Here is a 23,905-nt window from a genome sequence, read left to right on the forward strand (position 1 = left end):
AAACTCACAAACAAGAACTATTTATTACAAAATAAGATCATGCTTGAAAATACTTGAAAAAAAAGTACAAGTAAATATGGGTTTTCGGGGGGATATTTTACAGATCTTCCTAAATACCCTAAAACTGGAACTGAGGGTGTGAATTAGAGCATGGATGGAGATATTGGTGAGGTGTTTGCACATGAATGTGTAAAAGGCAGCCCCTATTGCATAATGACATACAAGATACTCTGCTAACCTGTTTTGTCTCTGGAAATTAAAAGCCATTTTAATCAGTAGATGGGAAATTGTCTTTCCCTCAAGGGGATTCTAGTAAAAAACATAAGATTATTGAGTCCAAAAGATGAAATCAGCTGGATCATTTACCAAATCAACTTCGTCTTCTTCCTTAGTGAGGAAGAAAATATAGTTGATGATGTGGCAGAACATTGGTGAACCCAACATGATTGGTCTTGATGCTCATTTCATTTGGATCTCCAACTGGATTGAGGGTAAAGTTCTGTAGAATGGTAGTAAAGAACAAAAATAACTCTATCTTCACCAGACCTTCACCAAGACAAGACCGTTTTCCTGGAAAGAAACAAAATTGTGCTTAGAAATTTTCATGCAATATCATAGTGTCAGCCAAAGTGAAACTGACTCATTGGACCAGGACAATAGTGGGGAAAGAAGTAAAAGGGAAGGATGTAGATGGACAGAAATGATGAGAACTGTTATTGTGAGTTATATTTCAGTCATTCATGGTCACTAGGGTCAGAAAGGAATTCCCTCTTCACATCATTCTTCCCATGATGAGCCCTTGTACAATGTATCTTGCAATGGAGTCAGAGTTCCACTAAAATAAGGGAGCAGGTGAGCCAGCCAAGAAGATCAGTTCATTTGTTGAGTTGTCTGAAAAGAAGTGAAGCCACGGGAATATTGGAGAGGACAATGTGTCACATGTCAGCATAAGGCAGTGTATCCTCAAAAGAACTTCAAGGAGGAGGCTCATCCAGAGGAGGGTGGGAGGGGGGGACAGGATTCTCCATTTAGAATAAGAGGTAGAGATGAGAAGGGTTTTTTTACCAATGGAAAAAGGCATGAAGTAGTCACTTTTCTTGAATTTCCCCTTCTTATCCAGGAAGCGTTGGGGGTCAAACTGGCCAGGGTTGGGAAATTCTTTGCTGTCATACAAGACTGGGGAGAGCAGAGGGAAGATTGTTGTGCCCTAGAGGGAAGAAATTCCAGGGGAAAGTCAGTTATCATCATGAATATCTTTCATGTGCCAGTTGCAAGAATTTTCAGTGGCTCCCTATTGTCTTAGATAGAAAATTCTTTGTTTATGATATAGATTGGGATGTCAAGCCATTAAGAATCTGCTTAGGCCCCAGTCTACCTTTCCAAGTTGATGTCCCCCATCATGCCCTCCTTGGGTTTCCAGCTAAACTGGTCCAACTGCTATTCCCCATCCACAAGGCTCCCTGTCTGGTCTTCATGCCTTTATATGTCGCATGCATGGAAGGCACTCCTTCCTCACTTAAACCTTTTAGAATCCCCAGCTTTCTTCAAGGATTGGCTTGGGTACCCCCTCCTACAGGAAGCCTTGGCTAAAACCCTGAGTTCTTTGTTCTCTCCCTGTCCTTGGTTTCTTGGTCTATATTTCATGTCCACATCTGCTGCCTGTGTAACTCTGGGCAGGACATGTGGATGGCCAGTGCCTCAGACAATGCTTAAAGCCTCTAAGGGCAGACCAAGGCTTCCTCCTGAATGAGTTTCTTCAGCAGGAAGCCACTCTGCCAATTAAATCACAGCTTGGGTCTGAAGGAAAGAAATAATACTTGGGGCTGACTCTTCCGGTTCCTAATTGTGCTCCCTCCAGGAGAGGCCAAAGTCCTCATTGGTCAGATACTCTTCTCTTCTTGCCTTGTATCAAGAGCATTTGGACCAGAAATTCTCACATAGTAGGTTCTTACTAAAGTTTTGATGAGTAGAACTGAATAAAGTACTCAATGGGGTATATTAAATGTGAAATTAGGTGGGATGTTCCCTTCTTTTTTCTTTGAAGGAGAATAGTTTTGCTCAGCCATTACTAGGAAACCTCAATCTAATTCAACTTAATTCAACCAATGTTTATTTAGTATCCCCTGGAAAGCAGTATTTTCAAATCTAAAGACCTAGGCTCGAGTTTCAGCTCTAGCATTTTTAAATGACTTTGGGCAAATTATTTGACCTGAGACACAGGGTCTCTGTCTACACAATGGGACAGATAACAGTATTTACACAATCCACTTCACTGTCTAATAAGAGGAAATGATATAAACAAAAATTTCTCTTGAGAAATATCATTCTGCTATTTTCCCTGTACATTTTCTTTCCAGAGTATTGCTGTCATGAATGAGAAGCAGGGAGAACCAAGATGAGTATACACATTCCTCTCATTCTTCATTCAGCATAACATCCAACTTAGCCATATGTAACAAAAGTTTGCCTTAAGGGGAACTTCCTATGAGGTCATGACAATAGGACTTGATCATCTTGTGTCCAAAATGTGATCACTGGACGAGATGATATTTAAAATGTCTTCCAACACTAGATCCCTGGGTCTCATGATTGCTGACCTTGGGGAGGACATATTGTTGGAACTGGATGTCCTGGTTCACTGCACGGGACATGTTGAGAGATAGGAAGTCAATGAATCTTTGCACTTCATGTACCACAGCATCTATATAGGGCATATCTTTTCCATCTTTTATGGAAGGAATTCGATTATGTCTGATCACATGATCAATTTCCTCATGAATTTTCCCTGTAATGATAAAAACAAAAATAACAACTGAGACTCCTGGTCTAAGAATGTCCAACAGAGTCTGTGTAGAGTATCTGCATGATCATGTGACCTCAGATGATTTTCAGATGGGCTCAGTGTCCTCCTTCTACTCAGTCAGGAACGCAAAGGCTTTTTCAGGAGCAATAGGATAATTTTCTATGGCTTAGTGGATAGGAGTCAGGATGAACTCTGTTTACATTCCTCTTTAAACACCATCTGTATAAACTCAGACAAACCATTAAATCTAATAAAGCCTCATTTTCTTCATCTGAAAAATGGGAATCGTAAATTACCTGCTTTCTAAGTTTCCCTACACCTCTAATCTATTATTCTATTATTTGTAAAATGGAAACAATAATTACACCTCCCTTAGAGGTCATCAAATGAAATAATATATGTGAAGTGATTTGTAAACCTTACATTCTCTATGTTTATTCCAGCTCTTATTGTCAAAGAAAGTAGATACCTTCATTTGAATTTGATAGTGCTGGTGATGACATTATCATCTTGATTGAAACCATTCACCAAGTATGTATCTCAGCTCCAGTCTCAATATCCTAGGTTGCTGAGGCATAGAAGCTCAGCATTAGAAATGACCTGTTCTCACCTAGGGCCATCCATACTTGAACAGGAATTCTGTTTCTAATGGAATGAACTAATGGTCACCCAGCCTTTGCTTGAGAAACTCCAGGGAGAACTCATGACCTCCAGAGTAGCTTAGTGGGTTTTGGGAAGAATTTTAATAGTTGGCAAGTCTTTCCTTACATGAATCCTCCATTTGTCAATTTACAACTTCTGTCCATGGTTCCTGCTTCTGCCTCTTTAGATCCAGCAGAATCAGCCCAGGTAGAATGTAAGCCATTACAAGAAAGGGGGTGTTTCATTTGAATCTTTGCATCCTAAGCATAGAACTGAGGGTACACAGTGGGAGCTTTATACATATTTGCTAAAATCAATTGAATTTCCAAAGACAGACCTTCACATACTTGAATAACTATCATGCCTTGCCCAAGTGTTCTGTTTTCTTAAATACACTACTGTCTGACCTGTTGCTGATCTGTGTGGGAGACATACAAATCCAAAAGGTGGAAATATGGGGCCAGCTCCTGAGCAAGATACAGAACTGGGAAAGCAAGCCTGATCCGTAAGAATGGCAATTCTTGGACTTTACCTTGGACCTCAGGATGTTTCAGAATGAGCAGCAGGCCATATCTTAGGGTGCTGCTGGTTGTCTCTGTTCCTGCAGCAAATAAGTTTACTTCCATCACCAATAGGTTATCCAAGTTAAATTCAGACTGAGGACTACCTTTTTTCCTAAAGGAGGGGTACAAAATAAATGAAGTAATGGTAGCCATTAGGAACCATATGACACATATAAAGTTTGCTCTAGAATCCCTCCGCTACCTTCACTTCCCTGTCCTAAGGCACTAGAACCTTCCTAATGCCCTCAGGCTTCCACTGCCCAACCATAGGCTTGCATTTCCCAGGCAACTTTCCTTCCCTCAGATAATACATCATAGTGGAAAAGGCACAAGACTTTGAATCCAGAAGACCTGGGTTTAAATTTAGCCTAACTTAAGAGGTATGTATGTGTGCATGTGAAAGTCACTTCATTCCTCAAAATCCCAGTTTCCTCATACATAACAGGAGAGAGTTGGATCCCTGTCAGCTCTCTATTTACTATCAATGACATGGATGGCATGGAGAGAACCCGATCAAATAATTCACTTCAAACCTTAATGATCTGTTAAGTGACCCCTTATACTGATATTTTCACCAGAAAACAGGACAGAATTTTAGTAAAACAACAAGAAATAGGATTTTCAGATTTTCAGAATGAGCAATTGAGAGAATGGCCTTGTGGTGGAGAGTATAGAATTTCAAATTTTTTAAGAAAAATGAACTTCATCCAGCCAAGCCATGACCAATCAGAAATTTCCTTTTCAAAATCTCCCTTAATTGGTCATCAAGACTCAGCTTTAAGTCTTCCACAGATTGGGAATTTACTACTTAATAAAGAATTTCTTTCCAGTCTTGGACATTATCCTCTCTCATGTAGAAATGAAATGTGTCTCTGTAATTTCAAACCATTGTTATGAGTTCTGTCTCCTGGGAGTGGGGAAGCGAAAGTATTCTAATCCATTTGTATAACAGCTCTTAAAGTTAGGTGGATGCGAAGGCCCCTTTCAACTCGCAAATTCTGTGAAAGTCTGTGAAATATGCAATTGGTTTTAGAGCTGGAAAGAACTTAGGAGATCACTTGACCCAACACACTCACTTTACAAAGAAGGAAATTGTGACCTAGAAAGGTGAAGTGATTTTTCAAGGTCACACAGGTGAAAATAGAAAGGGGAGGATGGTAGGGCGGCCCAAATGGGAGAAGACCTAATACCTTGTTACCTGGAAATGAAGCTTTCTAAGGTTAAAAAAATATGGGGACCAAGACAAAGTCTGAATAGAAGCTCATTTTCTACTCAAATCAACTGGCAGTGAAGAGGGGAAAAGCAAATAATCTAGGCCAGGATAAAACAATGAATATAGATTATATAAATATGTTTTGTGTGACTCCATATGTATAAACTATATCGAATTGCTTGTCTTCTCAGTGAGAGGCATAGGGAGGGAGGGAGAGAATTCTGAACTCACACTTTTGAAAATGAATGTTAAAAGTTGTTTTTACATGTAATTTGAGAAAAAATAAAATGACATAATAATAATAAAAAAGAAGATGGACTTATAGAGCAAAGGTGGATTTCAGGCATTTCCTCAAATTTCCAAGTGAGTCAGATACTTGACATGGAAACCTTCAAATTTGACAAGCATAAGGTAAATGTATTAATGAGAAAAGATAAAGCAATGGAATCAATACTTTTATGCATTTATGTCAATTCAAAACTATTTTTAAAAAATCTCCCACTGGTTCAGGGCCACTGAAAGAAAGGTAAAAATATATAGAGGTAAAAGGAACAATGTGGGAATATATCAAGGGAGGAGATTAAAGAAGTCTTTATATCAACCTGGAAGAAAGCTTCTAGTGAAGATTTTAATGATCTGTGTTTAGTTCTTTGTTGTTTAACATTTTTATCGGTGTATTACACCACCCAATCAACAAATAATCTAAGAAATATCTCTTATGTGCCAGGCAGAGTGCTAGGTAGTGGGGATAAAAAGGCAAAGGGTAAAAATTAGAAAGTCTCTACTCTAGGAGTTAACATTCTGCTAAAGGAATACAATACATTTAATGATAAGTACACATGAAATTTGTGCAAAATAATTACATGGAAATTTTTGGGTGGAACATTAACAACAGGAAGAATAAGGGAAGGCTGAAGAAGTAGCACTTAAGTATGGAAGGATATTAGGATTACTAAGAGTTGAGGAAAGCAGGCAAGCATATTCCAGGCATGGGGGTCAGACTGTAAAAAGGCCAAGAGTCAAAAGATAAGATACTACGTTCAGAGGACAACAATGAGACCACTTTGGCTGGAACACAGAGTGTAACAGGGAAAATGCATAACCAGCCTAGAAAAACAGGCTAGAACCAGATTGTGATGAACATTAAAAGCCAAACAGATAAATTTGTGTGGTGTCTAAGGAGCTCTGAAGCTTCCTGATCATGGGAATGAAACAGTGAATCTTGTACCTCATTCATGTTAACTTTGCGAGTTTGTGAAGAAGGAATTGAGAGTTTTTATGCTTGGAGAGCTATTAGGAGTGAATTGTCATTGTTCAGATGAGAGATGATGTTGAACTGAACTAGGGTGATTGTGGTGTGAATAGAGAAAAAAAGGGTTAAGGATTACTGCCAGGATAGGGTTAGGGTGGAGGGGAAGAAGACATTTACTTTCTATTCTTCCTTGCTATAACCCTCTACCCCATTGACTTGAGTTATATGGACAGTTTAGATCCAATGGGAAAGAGGGTTGCCTGTTCGGCCCTCCCAAAATGATTGTTGCTTCTAGAGGAGGTTTAATCTATTGGGTAAGACTGTAGGAATGAAGGAAATCAGCATTTGTCAAACATCTACTATGTACCAGGCCCCTGCTAAGCACTTTACAAATATTATCTCATTTGGTCTTTACAATGACACTAGAAGGTAGATGCTATTATTGTCTCCATTTTACCATTGAAGAAATAGAAGCAGACAGACGTTAAGTGACTTGCCCAGGTGTGTACTGTGATAAAGTGTCTGAGTCTAGATTTGAACACAAGTCTTTCTGACTTCAGGCTCAGTACTCCATCCATACCACCACCTAGCTTCTTCTATCAGTCAGAGTGGGACTATGTAGGACTAGAAGATAGTTAAGGATTAACTGGAATGTTGGATGGATGTCCTGATGACAACTCTGAGTAAATTTTCGTTGTCAGTAGAGAGTATGGGATGCTATAATTGTTTTGTTTGTTTTCTGACTTGACTTGTGGGATTCTGGGAGGTTTTTGTATCTTTCTCATTATTGTGTGGAGCAAAACAAAAGCTGCACTCTTCCTGATATTAATTACTTTTGAATGTTTTTATCAGAGCCATTTATAGCTAGCATTTATAATAATAGCTAGCATTTATATAATGTTTTAAAGTTTGTTGTCTGTTCTTGTTCAGTCATTTCAATTATGTCTGATCCTTTGTGAATCCATTTCATGTTTTCTTGGAAAAGAAACTGGGAGGTTGGGCTTTCCTTCTCCAGTAGATCCATTTTCAGGCAATCAGAGGTTAAGTGACTTGCCCATGGTCACACATCTAGGAAGTGTCTGAGGCTGATGTTGAACTCAAGTCTTCCTGAGCCCAATGTTTAATCTACTGAGACATCTGCTGCCTCTGCTTTAAAGGTAACAGCATGCTTTACAAACATATCATTTTATCCTCACAATCACCCTGGGAAATAAATACTGTTATCTTCATTTTATAGATGAAGAAACTCAAGCAGACAGTGGTGATATGACTTGCCCAGGGTTATACAGCTAGGAAATGTCTGAATTTTGCTTTGACATCAAGTTTTCCTGACTCCAAACCTTGCTTTGCATCCCAATTCTCCTGTTTAGAGCTTATTTTATATGTATTTGTTTGCATATTATATCCCCTATTTGATTGTAAGCTCATTGATGGCAGGGGCTGCCTTTTGCCTCTTTTTGTGTCTTCAGGACTTAGTTAAGTACCTGGCACATAGTATGCACTTAGTGAATGTTTATTAATTGATTCCTATTATCTTCTTCTTCTAAATATCTTTTAAACAGGAAAGCACAGATCAGCAGCTCATCACCCAGCAAAGCAGAATTCTTCCAATCTCATTTTGATGGCGGTAGCAATGGTTGCAACAATTGTATTGTTAGTAACAACTGTGTCAGCAACATTTGCTATACAATGAGGAAGCCCTTCTGCCCAAGATAAATGTTTTAACCAAAGAATGTATTATCCATTCATGATGTTGGCCACTAAAACACAGAAAAGACCTTCCCTAACAGGCACCTACACAGTAACAGCAAAGATTGTCCTTTAGATGAACTTGTAATATAGATAGGCTTATTATAATATGATTATTTTATGCATTATGGTCAGCTGCAAGCAGTTTTACTTTGCCTTTGTGTACATTTTTGTAACCAGGGGATCGTGACTTGAACAGATCCAGGATATTTGGTGGTACTTTCTGCTTTATAAAAATCTCTGTTTTTGCCTTGATAGTTGCTGGTTCCTCTAAGGAGCCTAGCCCACTTGAGAGTGTAATCCTCAATTAATGCCTTTGCTTTGGTTGAAGATGGTCTGAGTCTGTGAATTCTTTCCAAATGACTCCACAACACACACCTGTCCATTGCAACAATTTCCCTTACAGATTTCAGGTAAGGGAGAGGGTCAGATCAAACAAAGCCCAGTTACTAGAAAGCCAATGGAATCTTTAGAGGATGTGGATACCTAGATACTCTGCGGTGTCCCTTCTTATGCATTGAAGAGAGTGACCTGTAAGAATCATTAGAATATCAGCCTTCATTAATAAACATGGTGCCCCATGCATCCTACCTGCTGCATTTTTGAGAGGTAGCAGTTAATGTAGTCTTGAGGGTTGCTGGGGTTCAGTATCTTTTCATGCTCCTTCACTCTTTCCAAAATGAAAGCTTTAATTTCCTCCACATTTCTAGAAAGATTTTTATGCTTGCCAGGGAGGTACACTCTGAATGCTGGTAAAAAGTTGTAGAACTACAACCCCCCCCCCAAACCTGAACCAACACATGTGAGTTTATTGTCACAAAGAGACAACTTTATATGTCTACTTATAAACTATTATATTCTATTAAAAAGCATTGCATTTCTTTTCAAGTTTAATGAACTTTTTTTATCAAGAAAAAATGTTTTCTCTCTCATCTTCACTACACATTGGGAAAAAAAAGAAAAACAAAACTCTTGAAACATGTATACATAACTAAGCAAAACAAATCCCCACTTTGGCAATAGCTAGAAATGTGTGTCACATTTTACATCTTGAGTCCATTCTGTCTCTGTCATGAAGGCAGCATGTTTCATTATGATTCCTCTGGAATCATGGTGGGTCCTTGATGTTGATCAGAGTACTTGAGCCTTGCATGGTGTTTTTCTTTTCATTGTTTTTGTTATTGAAGAAATTAGTTCTGCTTACTTTACCTGGCATCCATTCATAAAGTCTTGCTAGGAGTAAAGCTTTCCCTTTCATCATTTCTCAAAACATAGTAGAATTCGATTACGTTCACATACTATATTTTATTCAGCTATTCCCCCATTGAAGAGCAGCCCCTTGGTTTCCAGTACTTTGCAGCCCCCCTCAGGGAAAAAAAACTCATTTCAATTTTTTTTCATGTAACTTTAAATTTTGCATATTTTCTTCTTTTTTATTTTTCTAGGGGTACTAGAAAATAGTAATGTTGTTGGTCCAAAGAACATACATGATTTACTAATTTGGGAGTAATAGATCCAAATTGCTTTCCAGGTGGCCTGGAAAATTCACAGCTACACCAACAGGTTGCCAATATACTGGTTTTCCCATTGTTTCTCCAACATAGATATTTACCTTTGTTTAAACATTTTTTGAAACATTTGGAAGGAAAAATAAGGACTTATCCACTTTTTAAAGAAAGTCATTTGGGGCCAATTTTTGTGAAAATTGTTAAATTGCAGTAAAGTGGCAGAATGTTCTTTAAGGCATCCATTCAGGAAAGACTTGGTATTCATTATGAAAGAGCGGGAATTTCTATTAGCCATCAGCAGACAAAACATTTTATTCTAATTAGACAGAGCAGACACAACAGAACTAGGGAAGTCAGAAGCCATTGGCTTCACTGAAGTACAAGTAGTAACGATCTTTTTTCTCCAACTGAAATGGGTATGGAGCAGAGAGAGAAACCTGGAGAGAAGACAATATTTCTTTCTCTTCCAGAGATGGGATATTAGCAGAGGACAGTGCTGCCAAGCTCTAGTGGGAAGGGTGAATAGGACTCCAAGGAGGGCAATTAATTAGAGACTTCCAAAAAGGAAACCTCTAATCATTGGGGAAGCTCAGCACTTGAAGTGAAAGGCAGAGAAAGATTCTGTTTAGAGCCGAAAGTACAAAATCAACTTCTTTTTATTTTGTTTTTCAATTAACAAACATTGTCTCTTCCTGCCTCTTGAATTTAAAATTTTAAACATTATAGTAATAAATATGAATATTCAAACAAAACACAAATACCACATTGTCTATGTCAATAAATGTGTGTCTCATTGTGCATATTCAGTCTGTCACCTCTCAGTCAGAAAAAAGTAACATTTTCCTTTGGGTCCTCTGGAATCAATGGTGGTCATCGCATTGATCAAAATAATTCCGTCTTTCAAACTTTTTTGTCTTTACAATGTTGTTGTAATTGTATAAAATCATCTCCTGGTTCAGCTCATTTCAGTCTACATAAGTTTATGCAGTTCCTCCCAGGCTTCTCTGAACTGATTCCTTTCATTATTTCTTTTAGTAGAATAATATTCCATCAAATTAATGTAACGTAATTTTTAACCGTTCCTAAATTGAAGGGCATGCCCCTGTTTCCAGGTCTCTACCACAACAAAAAAGCTGCTGTGAGTATTTTTGTAAGTATGAATCTTTTTCATTTCTCTGGTGTCTATAGGGGTTAAAACTTAGAGAGACATTACTGATTGAAAAAGTATGCAGTTTACTGACTTTTGAGGCACACTTCCAAACAGTTTTCCAGAAAGACTCCACTAACATCATATTAATGAGCCAGTTCTCTGCAACTCTACCAATATGTGTAATTTTCTTCTTTTATCATCTTTGCCAAATGAGAGTGAGATTTGCTTTAGTTTTCACTTGTCTAATTATTAGTGATTTACAACAATTTTTCACATGACTGTTTGTAGCTTTGACATTTTATTTTGAGAAATACTTGTTCATCATCTTTGTCCATTTATCACTTGGTGACTAGCTCTAATAAATTTGAATCAATTCCTTATAAAACTTGTCATTTATATTTTTATCAGAGAAAATTTATGTAAGCATTTCCCCACCAGGTAACTGTTTCCCTTCTATTTGTAGCACCATTGATTTTGTTTGTGTGAACAATTTTCAATTTTATGCATAAAAACTGGACCTTTTATCTTCCATGATTCTCAAAATCCATTTTTTCATTCCCTATGTATATTCCATATTTACAGATCTGAAAGGTATTCTCTTCCTTGTGTCTCTAAGTTGTATGTAATGTGACATTTTTTATCTGTCATGTATAAATTGGAAGCTAATCTTCACATACATTGTGAGATTCGGTCTTAGCTTTTTTTTTTTCCAGAACAGTTCCTAGTTTTTCCAGCACTTTTTGGGTCAAATAGTGAGTTCTTGCCCCAGTAACCTTGGAGCTTTTTTTTATATGAAGCATTAGGCTACCAGGGTAGCTTGGTTCTAATTGTAGTATGCTTCATCTATTTCATTGAACTTCTTCACTGTTACTAAATTAGTAAGAAATCATTTGGGGAATCTGGTATGGCTACGCTCCCTTCTGCTCCCACTTTGTCATGATTTCCCTTGAGATTCTTGACATTTTTGTCTTCCAGATGAATTTTATTTTCATTTTTTTAGTACTATCAAGAAATCCTTGGATTTGTATGGTATTACATAAGTAAAGGAATTGAGGTAGTATTATCATTTTTATTATATTAGTTCAGCCTACCTATGAGCAAATAAAATTCCTTTAATTATTTAGGTCAGGCTTCCTTTCCATAAAGGGAGCTTTGTTGTATTCAAACAGTTCCACTATTGATGTTGGTAGGTTGATTCCCAAATATTTTATATGTACATTAGTTTGTTAATGGAATTTCTCTTTCACTTCCTGTTCACTTTTGTTGGTAACATACAGAAACAATGATGACTTTGTTAAGGTTACTAACTGAAAGACTAGTTTTGGGTTGAGCAGTAATTGCTATTTCCCCTATTAAAGTCCTCCAATTTGCCAAATACAAGTACAGAAGTGATCCTGGGCTGTCAGAGGATCTGGAAGCTCTTACCAATGTGGAAAGACTTCCAATAAAACTAGGGCATGCCTTTAGTATTTTGTGTGTATTTGAGGACCAGCAAGTCCGAAGGTACACTGTATAATGAGCTTTCTCACTATAAGTTCAAATAAATTAATTTGTGCTAATCAATTACTAATCCACTTTGGTCAATTCAATGAATTCTTATAAAATAATCAATAGAGGAAAATATTAGGTGTTCAGAGAGCTACAAAGTTTCTAAAAATACAATTCCTGCCCACATGGAGTTCATATTCTAGAATGGCAATAAGATAAATACACTCAGATTGCCTTTATATCTGTCTGAGGTAGATTTCAGTTTTATTCTTCAATCTAAGTCAAACCCTCTATTTAGTAAATTCCTTTCTTTCCCTAAATTCTATGATTTTGTGATCTTTCAATCAAAATAACAGTCAAAGGAATCGCCCTCCTGGGTACTTAGGAAGAGTGAGCTACCCTGAACAAATCCCGAGAGTTTCATAAATCCTCTCAGATCTAAAACTAAATTGGCAAACACCTCAAAACTAATTCTGAGTGGACCAGAAATCAGAGTATTATTTCTGTGTTTAATAGGAGCTGATATTTGAGTTAAGGGAAATCTATTTACCTTGGAAAAGCCAACATTTAAATTCAAAACAATTCAGATAAAGTTAATAAAATCCACTAACCATTTATTCAGTACTCACTAGGAAGCAAGTTCTATTCTAGGCTAGGGTAACATAGACAACAATAAAGCAGTCCTCATTCTTGAAAATCTTACATTCTACAGGAGAAGCTTTAGCTAGAGTATATATCCTGTGCTGTAAGTGGAACAGAAGATGGGTAAAAGAAAGAAAACTTGCTTTTGGTTGAGTGAGGGTCCTTAATTCTGACTTCAGTGAATAAAGGCTTTGATCCTACACGTCCATCCATTGTAGAGGTTAGGCCATAGCACTCCCAGAATCAGTCTAGGCTGTTTGCTTAAGTGGTTTACTAACTTAGCTTTGGTAAGCTGTCCTCCCTAATCCTTCCAATACGGCCTGGGAAGGCTCTTTGCTGATAACTGTTTTACTTGGCCACATCTATGAACACGATCGTACTTGGGATATTGCAGGCACCAATCAGGTCTTTCTCCATATAACTTAAATATTTGTATGACATAGAACTAGTTTAGAGGCCTACGGGGAAGAAAATATCTACCTTTACCTTATTTGAGAACCAAAGATATCGCATGATGTTATTGTCTTTGAGGGTGAGATATGTGAATGTGTGTGTGTGTGATCATGTGTGTTGGCGACCTTGCAAAGTGATGAAATTTTATGGTACATTGATCCTATTGCTGAAACTCAGTAAATAACCACAAAACAAGAAGACAGCTCTAGACTTACCTGTGCCCATGGTGAGTTAAGTACCTGAAAGTTTTCATTTAACAAGGCCATCAGATTTAGAAATTTCTCATTATTGTACTTGAATCACTCATGGAAGAGGATAGAGCAGATCATATTGCATGGGGCACAGCCAAGAATGAAGGTGGGATCAGTGCACTGACCTAATGTAGAGAAAAGTTACCAAAGAAGTAAAAAACAGCTTTAACTGAAATATTTCCTATCATGTAGGAACTGGGCATCTCTCCTATCCACATTTGGATATAGTGTTTAATTCCTCTAAGGGTAGTGAATGATGTTCTCCTGGACAATTTGCTTTACCCTTTGTAAGGAAACTATAACAGTTTATCATACCTGAGTATGAAAAGAGAGAAGTGAGTTCTCTGGCCCAGCAGAGTGATTGTCTGGTCAGTGGACCAAGTCAGAGACTTTTTTAATGACTCCCAAAACAAGTAATATTTAAGACTGGGGATGGGTGAGCAGTTGGACCCCACATGCCCAGGAAGAAAGAACTGAAAACCAACCCTTTGTTTTCCTGAGCTCCTCCACCAGGCATTGGGATTCTTCTTGAACTCTCTCTTCAGTGCTTCTCTTCCCCATCCCAAAGTTCCTTAGGGAAAATCTGCAGAGTTGTTTCCACCTCTCTCTATGACTGGTAACAACTCCTAGACAAAGGAGAAGAACAGGACGTTGGTCTTTCTAACACTGGAGGTGGATGGGGCATAATGTGCATGGTGGCTATAGAGTTTTTGGCTTAACTCAGTGATCAAGTTTAATTTTATTTAATTCATGTGAAAATAAAATGCAGTATGGTAGTTACTAGGTACCTACCTCATGAAGGTTTTGTCCTAGGTACTGAGAATACAATAATAAAAATGAAACCAGTAACTATTTTCTGGGATGGGTTGGGTGATACTTTTTACTGGATATATTCTGCCATACCCTTTTGCTTCTCCATGACTCTTTTAAATACACTAAACTCGCCTTGCCCTTTGAGTACATCTTCAAATATTGGAACAATTCCTCTGTCTATAAATGCATCTCCTTAAGCAACTAGAGCTTCCTTCATAATGTTATATCCATGTAGCACCACAACATGCTGAGTTCCAATATAAAGAGTATAGATGGGGCCATGTTTTTAAGCTAGCTATGAAAAGGATGCCAAGAAATAGGAGTAATTCAAGGTGAAACTTTGGAAAGTTGGAATTTACTCCCACAACCACCTCATAGTATGCCATATACATGTGTCCATATGTATACCTATGCATACATGGGACCATATGTTGTTAACAAATTCTGGGTATACAAAGGCATAAGCTGAGGGACAACAAAATAGTATTCTTATTCCTTTTAGTTTACGCCTTGGGAATCCCTGTCATTATACGGCATAGTATTTTTCTCAAGTAGAGTTTCCTTGTGTGCTCCATAGGTAACCTTCTAGTGTAAAGAGGTTGTAAAAAAAGGGGGGGGGGCTGGGGTTGATGTTGGGTAGATGACCTATAGAAGATATATAGGAAGACATGAAAAAAGGCCACACAGCATGCAGAGAGGATTGCCATCTTCTAACAAAAGCTATATACTCTTGTTGCCTCCTCTCCTTTCTGAAATATTTGCAGTATTTACTCAGTAATCAACACTCAACTCCAGCTGATCTCACCAAAGTTACTAATGGTCTCTGAATAATCAAATCTGATGGATTTATCTCAATCTACATTCTTCCAGACTTCTTTACAGCATTTGACACTGTTGACTACACTCTATTCCCATATACTCTCTTCTCTCTGGGTTTCTCTAATCTTTTCTTGTTGGAAGGCCACATTAACATTTTGCTGTACTCAAGTAGCACCACATTCAAGAACCTTCAATTATATATCCTCAAAAATGTACATTATTTTGTAAAAAAAATCTAACCACTGTGTACTTAATAATTTCAAAAAATGAAAACTATTCATTAATTTTAAAGTTAATTCACCTTCTAATGACTTTGTTTTTTGTTTGTTTGTTTATTTTTTTGGTGAGGCAATCAGGGTTAAGCGACTTGCCCAAGGTCACACAGCTAGTAAGTATCAAGTGGCTGAGGCTGGATTTGAACTCAGGTCCTCCTGACTCCAAGGCTGGAGCTCTATTCACTGTATTCCTTAGCTGCCCCACCTTCTAATGACTTTGTTGTGTCTACTTTTTTTTTTTGGAAAGCATTTGAATATTTGGTTGTAGCATGAAGGTCAATAGTTTCACTTCATCCTCTAGATGGGTATCAGTCATTTGTGACCTTCAGGGTGGTGTTGTGAATTGATCCAACCATTCTGGAGAGGAATTTGGAACTATGTCCGAAGGTCAACCAAACTGTGTATACCCTTTGATCCAGCAATACCACTGCTAGGTCTGTATCCAAAAGGGATCATAAAAATGGGAAAAGGACCCACATGTACAAAAATATTTATAGCAGCTCTTTGTGTGGCGGCAAAGAATTGGAAATTGAGGGGATGCCCATCAACTTCAGAATGACTGAACAAACTGTGGTATATAAATGTAATGAAATACTATTATGCTATAGGAAATGATGAGTAGGTAGATTTCAGAAAAACTTGGAAGGACTTATATGAACTGATGCTGAGTAAAATGAGCAGAACCAGGAGAACATTGTATACAGTAACAGCAATATATTATAAATCAGCTTTGACTTAGTTCTTCTCAGCAATGCAATGATCTAAGACATTTCAAAATACTCATGATGGGAAATGCTATCCATAGCAAAGAAAGAACTATGGAGTCTGAATGCGGATCGAAGCAGACGATTTTCACTTTTTTGTTTTTTCTTTCTCATGGTTTTCCTTTTTGTTGTGATTGTTCTTTCACAACATGACTAATGTGGATATCTTTAATATGATTGTATATAAATAACCCATATCTGATAGCTTGCCATCTTGGGGAAGTGGGAGTGGAGGGAGTGAGAAAAATCTTATAAAAGTGAATGTTGAAAAATATCTATACATGTAATTAGAAAAAATAAAATAGTATTAAATGGGAAAACTAAGAAAGGCAGCTTCAAGTTTGTACAAGGAGCCCCACAGAAAAACTACACAACACTTGAGGAGAAAATCTTAAAGACTCCATTAGAAGGTCTTTCAAGAATTGAGGTTCCTCTTTGCCAGATATGTATTCTTGAGCTTCTTTCCCCTTGGACAACATATGTACCTGTCAGAAAATATAAAACAGGTTTCTGGGATGATGTTTCATGTTGACAATTCTTTTTTAAATATTAATTAATTTATTTACTTTTAGTTTTCAACATTTACTTCCATAAGATTTTGAGCTCCAAATTTTATGCCCTTCCCTTCCCTTCTCCCACCCCAAGACAGCATGCAATCTGATATAGTCTGTACATATATATTCATATTAAACATATTTTCACATGAGTCATGTTGTAAAGAAGAATTAGAAACAATGGAAGCTTGAAAAAGAAGAAACAACTAAAAAAGGGAGCAAATAGTATGATTCAATCTGCATTCAGATGAGCATCCCTTCAATTTCCAGTTGTTGGCCACCATAAAAGAACTGCTATAAATATTTTTGTACATGTGGGTTCTTTTCCAATTTTTATGATCTCTTTGGGATAAAGACCTAGAAGTACTATTGTTGGGTCAAAGGGTATGCACAGTTTTATAATCCTTTTGGCATAGTACCAAATTGCTCTCCAGAAATTGGATCAGTTCACAACTCCACCAATAATGCATTAATGTTCCAATTTCCCCACATCTTCTCCAACACTTATCATTTTCCCGTTTTGTCATGTGAGCCAATCTGATAGGTATCATGAGGTACCTCAGAGTTGTTTTGATTTGCACTTCTCTACTCAATAGTGATATAGAGCATTTTATATGACTATAGATAGCTTTAATTTCTCCATCTGAAAACTTCCTGTTCATATCATTTGACCATTTATCAATTGGGGAACAACTTGTATTCTTATAAATTTGACTCAGTTCTCTATATATTTTAGAAATGAGGCCTTTATCAGAGACACTGGTAATAAAATTGTTTCCCAGCTTTCTGCTTCCCTTCTAATCTTGATTGCATTGGCTTTGTTTTTGCAAAAAAAATTTCAATTTAATGTAATCAGATTAATCCATTTTACATTTCATAATATTTTCTGTCTTGTTTGGTCACGAATTCTTCCCTTCCCCATAAATCTGACAGGTAAACTATCCCTTGTTCTCCTAGTTTGCTTATATTATCAGCCTTTATATCTAAATCATGTACCCATTTTGACTTTATCTTGGTAAATAGTGTAAGACATTGGTCTATGCCTAGTTTCTGCCATACTATTTTCCAGTTTTCTCAGTAGTTTTTGTCAAATAATGAGTTCTTATCCCAGAAGCTGGAGTCTCTGGGTTTATCAAACAGTAGATTATTATACTCACTGACTACTGTGTCTCATATCTAACTGATTCCACTGATCCACCACTCTATTTTTTAGCTAGTACCAAGTAGTTTTGATGATCGCTGCTTTATACTACACTTTAATATCTGGAATGGCTAGGCCACCTTCTATTGCATTTCTTTTCATTAATTCCCTTGATATTCTGGACCTTTTCTTCTTCCAGATGAATTTTGCTATTTTTTCCTAGCTCTATAAAATATTTTTGGTAGTTTGATTGGTATGGCACTGAATAAGTAAATTAATTCAGGTAGAATTGTCCTCTTATTATATTAACTTGGCCTACCCATTAGCAACTGATGTTTTTTCCAATTATTTAGATCTCACTTTATTTGTGTGAAAAGTATTTTGTAATTGTGTTCATACAGTTCCTGGGTTTGTCTTCTCAGGTAGACTCCCATATATTTTAAAATGTCATGCTGACAATGCTTTTTATGCTACCCTTTCCCAAAAGCAAAGTCTGGCTGACTATTGATATTAAGCAATGATCATGGGACAACCACACCAGTAGGGGCTCGTGAGCTGTTAGGATGAAAAAAACCTCACTCCAACTCCTCAGGGCTATAACTAGAATATGTGGGAATAAGAGGTAGTCAAGCCCTGAAGACCCAGTCTGAGGTGGGGATTATGAGAGTAGGTCCAGAGCATGGGAGACAAATATGCGAAGAACAGACATAGGAATTGTATATGAAACTGGGATCTTCTGTTATAGACAAGTGGGTGGTTTTAATGGGTATTTCCAATTTAATGTGATAGTAACAAAATGGCCCTGTTTGCCTATGTCCTTTTTTGGGGCGCTTCTCTACTATCCTAAAAAAATTTGTACTTAATTATCATCATTATATTTTGAATTTTATGACTAAAAATTTGTGGAATTTTTTTGTTTGTCACATACATGCCTATCTAATGTCCTTGATTTTGCCTTCTGGCCTGCAAAGCCTAAACATATTTACCATCTGGTCCTCCATTAGAATGTTTGCTGACTCTTGCTCTAGCTTGCCAAGACTTAGCTTTTGTTGCACACTTGAAAATGTTTCTTAATTCAATCCAAAATTCCAAGGCAAAACAGTGCTCATATGAAACTTATATTGCATTAAAATCAATTGAATGACAACTAACACTATTTGAAGAACAAGTAATATCAGTTTTATACACTTCCTGTAATTTCAGAAGGAAATAGGAAGAAGAAGAAGAACCGAGATCTCCATTACCACACAAATCTGCAATGGGGATATTTTTTTTAGCTCACACTATAGTTACAGTAGCAAATATTACTTATACCTTTATTCAAGTGCAAAAAAAACTCCCATATTCCATATTCCATTTGATTGTGCAGTTGAAGTGATAGTACTTTCACATCTCTGTCAAAGGACATGAAGTTAGGGGCAGTTAGGTGGCGCAATGGATAGAGCTCCAGCCTTGGAGTCAGGAGTACCTGAGTTCAAATCCAGTCACAGACACTTGACACTTACTAGCTGTGTGACCCTGGGCAAGTCACTTAACCCCAATTGTCTCACCAAAAAAAAAAAAAAGGACATGAAGTTAACCAGGCATTATTTCTTTTTGATGAGGATGTTCACCAAACATCTTTTTGTTGATCTGTTATCAAAATTTCCCAATAATTGGCATAAAACTCATTGTCCTTTATTATATGGCCTCTATTTTTTCTCTTTTTGAAAATTGGCTTCAGAATGATTTGAGGCTAATGGATTCATAAGACATCAAGAAATAATAAAACACAATCAAAAATTTTTTTTTTAAAAATGGAGAGAGAAAGAAATAGGAGCTTGGGTAATCAAGAAATCTCTGGAGACCTTACTCTTCTTGATTTCCATGACAATGGTCTTTTCTGCTTCTCCTGCTGTATGTCTGGCTATTTATTCTCAATCCTCATTGCTAGATCATCATACAACTCCTGCCCACTAAGGCTGTTTTCTGGGGTTTTTTTTCTTTCAATTCCCTTGGAGATCTCATGAACTGCCTTTACTCTCTCTAAACAGGGGATCACAGCACCCATGGTTTCAATAATCATTTCTTTTTTTAAGATAAGGACATTTATTTGGGGGACAGCAAATGGAGGATTCACAGATTCTTCAGCCACTGAAGGACCCTGGGAATTCTGAGCATGACTGGGGATGTCAGGAATGTTGTCATCATCTTGAATAGGAATGGAGTAGTTGTAAGGGGTAGCTCGGTTGATCATGCCTGTGTACTTAGTATAGGGGCTTAAAGGAGGTACAAGCAGAGCCAAAGTGCCAATGGCAAAGGACATGGTCAGCACCGGCTCCTTGGCCCCAGCCTTCTTCAGGAACCAGCCCAGTCTACCCGCCATGTTAGCCGCTTTCTCCGTCACCTCAGGGGCAGCTGGGATTTGTCCAATAATCATTTCTAAGTAGAAGGCTCCCACAGCTATATGACTAGAATTTATCACTTTTGATATCCAAGCTCACATGGCCAACTATTTACAAGAGGCTTCCAAATTTGGATGTCCTGTTGGCATAGCAAATTTAACACATCCATAATACAAATAATTTGTTTTCCCCTAAAACTACCTCTTTCTCCAAACTTATCCATTTCTCTTGAGGGCATAAAAGAGATGGTCTTCTCTAAAAGGCACTTCCATTCACCCTGATATCCACAGATTTATATTTGATTTTTCATTCTTACTTAATATACATATCTAATTGATTATGTTCAAGTCTGGTATATTCTATATTCATGTCTCTGACATTTATTCTGTCTTGTCTCCTCACTGACCCAATTAAAACTCTCATCCCCTCTTGCTTAGACTATTCTAATAGACTAGTCAGACAAGCACCCAAACTAGTTAACATAGCAAGTCACTCTGAGGGAAAGAGAAGATGGAATGTGACAGACAAATCAAACCACTGCCAAGTTCCCTTGTAAACTGATGGAGATAGCCCAGAACTACTACTCAAGAGCCTTTGTGATTGACTCTTTCAAATCGATGACCCCTGCCTCTAGACCATTGTCTCTGCTTCCAACCCAGACCCAACAGTCATCCTTTCAATGAGGAGCAATTATTGTGGATAAGGGACTTGCCTTCTTCCCCAACACCATTACCGATTACTAAACAACTGATCCTAGCAGGCAGGTAAGCCCAAGATTCCTGGGAGTGGTGGCCCAGTCCTTCAGACCACTGTTCCTACTTCCAGCCAGCCTCCCCCATCATCAGCCCTGGAAGCAACCCCTAGCAACTGCTTCTGTATGTAGGTGCTGAAGCTATAACTACTGAAGACTAGAAAAGTCCCATCACCAAAATCCAATAGTTAAGCATCAGAAAAGATATGATGTTTATTGGTGGAATTGCCATTGAATGTGCTGCATTTCTATCAGTTTTGTTAATTTGCCCTAAGGAGCACCAGGTCTTTCTGACTAACAGGCAGCTGAAACCTCCTACTCTGTTATCTCCACAATACTTAGCACGTAGTCAGTACTTAATAAATTATATTTTAATACATTCTTTCAATGGTATCCAAGTTCAATCCCCTGCTTCTAGTATTTCTCCTTTGCAATGAACAACTTAATATTCCTGTGGCACAGTTCTGTCCATGTCATTCCTCTACTCAAAAGTCTGCAGACTCTCCCTACCGCCTCCATAACTTGGCACTTAAATGCCTCTGTAGTTGGCTCCAGCCTAACTGTCCAGATTGATATTTTATTACCCCTCATCCCAAGCTTCACATTCTTGCCACACTCCCCCGCTAGCTATTTTATGTCCCAACTCCTTGTTTTTGCCCAGACTGTCTCCCATGCCTAGAATTTATTCCCATCCTCTCTTCCAATCAGAATCTATTACTTCCTTCAAGGTCCAGCTCAGGTGTTCTCTCCTACTTCAAACTTTTTTGGATTCCCCTACTGCAAGTGCCTTCTCTACCCTCTAATTACCTTCTACTTACTTATCTATGAATTTATTGTATCTCTCTAGTAAAATGTAAGACCCTAGAGGACAGGAACTATTTCCTTTCAAGGAGAGATTGTTTTTCATGATATTTTTCTCTCCTGTGTCTGGCACAGTGCCTGGCACATAGTAGGTCCTGAAGAATTTCTCATTAATTGAATCATTTATTTTTACCATTGTGTCCCCTGAGTTTAGTATTATGCATTACAAAAGGTAAAGATTTGGTCCTCTTGATGAATTTCTTCTTCCACTACCTAAGTTTTGACAAAACAATAAATGCATACCTAACATCATTGCTAATGGAGATATCACTCATAAAACCCTTGACCCACACCATCCATGGCCTAGGACTCTAAATCATGATGAGTCCTGATTCAATTATTCATTTGAAGCCTTTGTGTCTCCACCCACAACCCAAGCAGCTAGATCCAAACCCCAAATCCAGTCCCTTTACCTGTGAGAATGATGCAGTGATGTTCTTGAAATCCAATTGCAGGATGTTGCCAATAAAAGGAAGAGGAGTGGGACCTGGTGGGAGCTTCCCCCTTTTGAATCCTTGGCTCCATAGAGACAAGATCAGGAAAATGACACAAGCCTGGAGGGTAGTTGTAATGAGTCCCCAAGGATCCATTGCCCTGAGAAATGGTCCTACAGTCTCAGAGGTACCAGCTCACATGGCAGACTTTTTTAATCATTGGTAGAAAACAAAGGATGGGAATGTCCAGTCAATAAACATTGTTCTTCTGGGCAATCAGGATTAGTTTTCAATTAACTTTGATTAGGTTAACAAACGAGAGGTAATTAAGGAAATGATTATGGATTTGTTGCTTTGCTATCTATTCCTGACTCAGACCTACCCCTAAATTACCTCAGGAAAGTGGGGGTAGAGAATTGTTTTGTCAAACTCATTTTGTTGGGGGTGCTGGGCTGTAAACAATCAAATTTCTGTTGACTTACGGGTGTGTGTTGAGCTAAGGAGAAAGCAAATGTCCAATTCAACCTGAGGGGAGGTGGTTATGGAGTCTGCTTACTTGACTTATATTAAAGAGGTTAGCTGCTATCTTCTCATGTCCTAAGCCACAATTGACTTAATTGACTTCTTCTTTATTTTCACATTAGTCATGTTGTAAAGAAGAATTAGATCCAATGGGAGGAACCATGAGAAAGAAGAAACAAAAACAAAACAACAAAAACGACAGAAAATAGTATGTTTCCATCTTTATTCAGACTCCAAAGTTCTTCTAGATGTGGATAGTATTTTCTATCAGGAGACTTTTGAAGTTGTCTTATATCTTTGCATTGCTGAGAAGAGCTAAGTCTATCAAAGTTAATCATCAAACAATGTGACTCTTACTGTGTACAATGTTCTCCTAGTTCTGATCACTTCACTCAGCATCAGTTCATATAAGTCTTTCCAAATTCTTCTAAAGTCTGCCTGTTCATCATTTCTCATAGCACAATAACATTCCATTACATTCATATACCACAACTTGTTCAGTCATTCCCCAGTTGATGGACAGCCTCTCAATTTCCAATTCTTGACCACAACAAAAAGAGCTGTTATAAATATTTTTGTACATGTGGGTCCTTTTCCCATTTTTATGACCTCTTTAGGATACAGACCTAAAAGTGGTATTTCTGGATCAAAGGGTATGCACAATTTTATAGTCATTTGGACATAGTGCTAAATTGCTCTCCAGAAGGGTTGGATCAGTTCACAACTCCATCAATAATGCATTAGTGTTCCGGTTTTCCTACATCTTCTTCAACATTTATCATTTTCCTGTTTTGTCATGTTAGCCAATCTAATAGGTATCATGTGGCACCTCAGAGTTGTTTTGATTTGCACTTCTCTAATCAATAATGATTT

General features: G+C 37.6%; 2 pseudogenes; both read right to left on the reverse strand.

Moving 5' to 3' along the window:
- Positions 1-388: 388 nt before the first annotated feature.
- Positions 389-22,666, reverse strand: LOC114026917 (annotated as a pseudogene).
- LOC114026918 lies at positions 20,196-20,445 on the reverse strand (annotated as a pseudogene).
- Positions 22,667-23,905: the final 1,239 nt, after the last annotated feature.

This window comes from Vombatus ursinus, unplaced genomic scaffold (genome assembly GCF_900497805.2).
Source record: "Vombatus ursinus unplaced genomic scaffold, bare-nosed wombat genome assembly UNPS02014847.1, whole genome shotgun sequence".
NCBI lineage: Eukaryota > Metazoa > Chordata > Mammalia > Diprotodontia > Vombatidae > Vombatus > Vombatus ursinus.